The sequence below is a fragment of the Podarcis raffonei genome, chromosome 16 (genome assembly GCF_027172205.1).
Source record: "Podarcis raffonei isolate rPodRaf1 chromosome 16, rPodRaf1.pri, whole genome shotgun sequence".
Lineage (NCBI taxonomy): Eukaryota > Metazoa > Chordata > Lepidosauria > Squamata > Lacertidae > Podarcis > Podarcis raffonei.
Genome location: NC_070617.1, coordinates 10,115,568 through 10,119,339, shown reverse-complemented (window position 1 = coordinate 10,119,339; position 3,772 = coordinate 10,115,568).

Here is a 3,772-nt window from a genome sequence, read left to right as displayed (position 1 = left end):
GAGCCCCAAGGAACCCAGCGCAGGTTTGCCGCTGGCAGACTACAACCCCCAGAGTGCACCGCGAAAGAGGGCGGCGGTTCCCTTGGTAAAAATGGACCATAGCAGCGCCACCACCTGGATTGGCTTTCTCAATCGTATGAGGACGGGCCATGGGGCGGGGAGCCAATCAGGAGGAGTGAGCAGAGGCGCTTGAACCCCACCGGAGCTGTGGATTGGCTGGCGGGGGAACAAAAGGGGTGGGAAGAGAAGGCGGGAAACAAACCAGCGCATGGTGGGAGGGAATAATGGGAGGGTGCGCTGCTGCAAAGGAGTGTTTGCTTTTAAAAGTTTCGCAAGCCTTCTGACCTCACAGGGTTCTTCGTCAGGGAAATATTGTGCCGTTAAGACTTCGGTTTTTTATCTTATTGCTTCTGAAGCGAAACTGGTCTGGTTTAGATCTGTTGCCTGTTGGTGATAGCAGTGTTGATTTGGTTCACAAAAGGAATATATCAATCTGGGGGGAGGGAAGACTCACACCTATAGGACACGGTATAACAAGCAGTTTTTTCAGCCTCCATGGATTCATGGAGACACACTTTCATTTTATTGCAGCAGAATGTGCACACCCACCCAACAGATGACCCCCCCCAAAAGACTGAAGGGAATGCAACCCCCAGCCCCCACAAAAATGTTTCTCATTCCCCGAGAGGCACAGAGTTGCAAGAAACCCTACAGAGTACTGTAATGAAAAAGGTTGTGTTTAATACAAGCCGTCTAAAACTTAGCACGTAAAAAAGAATACTAAGTTCTGAGGTGTGTTTTCTTTCTTTGCCTCTTCCCTTCTTCTGCAAAAAAAGGCAAACTTTTACCAGGACACAGTCTGACCACATTTGGGTTGTTGAAATGTACTTCTGCTTAACTGAACTGGGATGAAAAGAGAAAGGTCAAGGACAGCCTCACAAAGGAGGCTGAGCTGGTTTTTAATTTTACTGTGTCTGTTTCTTAAATGAAAAGTGTTATGTACTGAGTTGAATAGGATCCAAACTGCAGCAGTCTGATTGGTCCTAGAACAATGTATATTGTATATAAAGCAGAGTTCATTCATTCCTCCTCACCACTATGAGCTGAATAAAGAGCATGAAATCACTTTGCGACTCTGAGTATATTTCAAAAAGCACTCTTTTTCAATTTTACTTTTCAATTTTACTGTGTCTGTTTCTTAAATGAAAAGCACTCTTTCTGCCATTTCTTTCTCTTTCTCTGCTTCAGCCACTTCTCTCCCAACCTTTTGTTCTCCCTCTTTCTGTCACCCCTCGGGCCACTACCTGCCCAACCCTGGCCTAATGTCTAGCCTAATTACAGCAATCAGGTACGCTTCATTTATCTATAAATTCTTTTAAAATTAATTTTATATAACCTCTTAATAAATTAAACACTGCAACCTCATTAATAGTAATAATACTCTGCAAATATAATTTCATGTTTTCCAAACGCAGACTGCCCAAAGGCTTTGGGCTGATCATTTTAAGCCATCCACCCAAACAAGAAGCAATATATCTTTAAAAAGGAGGCGAGGATCCCTGAGGGATCTTCCTCCTAAGTATACGCCTTGCTTTTTGCTTTGCATCCCCTGCAAGGAAGAAAGCGAAACAAAGGGGAAAGTTCATCTATGTTGCCTTGCGTAATAGCTGGCTGTAAAGGAAAGGTCTTACAAATGCCATCACCTTTGGCACAGTGCTTTCTGGAGAGCGAGATCAAGGCTGGAATAGTCAAGAGGAGGATGGCAAAACAAGGGTCTCGAAAATGTAGCCCAGGACTACACTTCCCTGCAAAAGGAAAGGAAAGCGGAGAGAGAAAAGAAGGATGGGTGGTAATGCCAGGCACGCCAAATGCACATTTCAAGTGTATGACTCTCTCCAAAGAATCCTGGGAACTGTAGATTTTTTTTTAGATGCTGGGAATTATAGCTCTGCAAGGAGACGTCAAGTGCTTTAACTGTATGGTGTGGCTCTGCTGTAAATTATTTGTTAGCAGCTATAAAAAACAAGGGATGCGGGTGGCGCTGTGGGTTTGGCCAATAAAGCGAGATGAGCGCCACAACCCCAGAGTCTGCCACGACTGGACCTAATGGTCAGGGGTCCCTTTACCTTTATAAACAACAAAAGCCTCAAAGCTACTTCATATCTAATAAAATTTATACACTGCTTGATTGCAAACAAAACAAAACACCCTATCAAAAGCAGTTTACATGAAGATAAATTGCAGCTATCTATTTTAGATGCCAGGCAAAACAAAACCAAACACAAAAAACTAGACTACTTTTCCACCACACTGTTAAATTATCTATGGCCTCCTTCAGTGCGTAGGATGTTTTAGGCCTCCCTTTTCATATCAATATGAATGTGTTTTAGCGTTTACTCTGTAGGTGCTGGTTTTTGATATGTTGCTTCTCATAAAAATTGACTAATAAGTGCAAATCATCATCATCACCATTTTATAGTAAGTGGTGGGATTCACCTAATGAGGCCCATAAGTGGAAGCCCTCCTCCCTGTGCCCCCCAAAAAATTACCTCAAGGGGGTTAGGGAACCCACCCCACCCCAGGACAGATAAGAGAGGGAAGAATTGTTCCATCTGGCAAGCAGATATGCTTGCGCAGGCAGAACTATTGGAAGAGCGCAGCCTTGAATTCCACCCAGTAATAAAAAATAACCCATAATTTCCATTAATTTGTTAGTTTTTTTTAAAAAAAAACTACATTGTGCAACTACATTGCGAAATTCACGACAAGGGCAAATCTTGAAAGACGGCTGTGTTTTAGGTCTCACCTGGTTCCAGATATTGTGAATTTGATAGATTTGCCTTCAGATGTGAATTGAATTGCATTCCGCCTGCATCCCTACTGGGGAGACAGAATCCCACCCCACCCCAACTAGTGTTGGCATCTGTTCCGTGATGCGGCCCAGCAAATTGCAAGACCCAAAGCCTTCACTGTGTCCAGGGCCAGATACAGGTCTGATGAGGCCCTAAGCTACTGAAGGTAATGGGGCCCTTTATATGTCCAGCTGTCCTTTGTCAACATCAAATTGTCACTGTTTTTTTGTGTTGAATATATGCTATATGGTAATTTATGAACCAAATAGGTATCTAAAGCCATTTGCACATAATAATAATATAATAATAATAATAATTTATTATTTATACCCCGCCCATCTGGCTGGGCCTCCCCAGCCACTCTGGGCGGCTTCCATAAAAACCAAAAATACAGTAAAATATCACACGTTAAAAACTTCCCTGAACAGGGCTGCCTTAAGATGTCTTCTGAATGTCAGGTAGTTGTTTATCTCTTTGACATCTGCTGGAAGGGCGTTCCACAGGGCGGGTGCCACTACCGAGAAGGCCCTCTGCCTGGTTCCCTGTAGCTTTGCTTCTCGCAATGAGGGAACCGCCAGAAGGCCCTCGGCACTTGACCTCAGTGTCCGGGCAGAATGATGGGGGTGGAGACGCTCCTTCAGGTATACTGGACCGAGGCCGTTTAGGGCTTTAAAGGTCAGCACCAACACTTTGAATTGTGCTCGGAAACGTACTGGGAGCCAATGTAGGTCTTTCAAGACCGGTGTTATATGGTCTCGGCGGCCGTCCCCAGTCACCAGTCTAGCTGCTGCATTCTGGATTAGTTGTAGTTTCCGAGTCACCTTCAAAGGTAGCCCCACGTAGAGCGCATTGCAGTAGTCCAAGCGGGAGATAACCAGAGCATGCACCACTCTGGTGAGACAGTCCGCAGGCAGATAGGG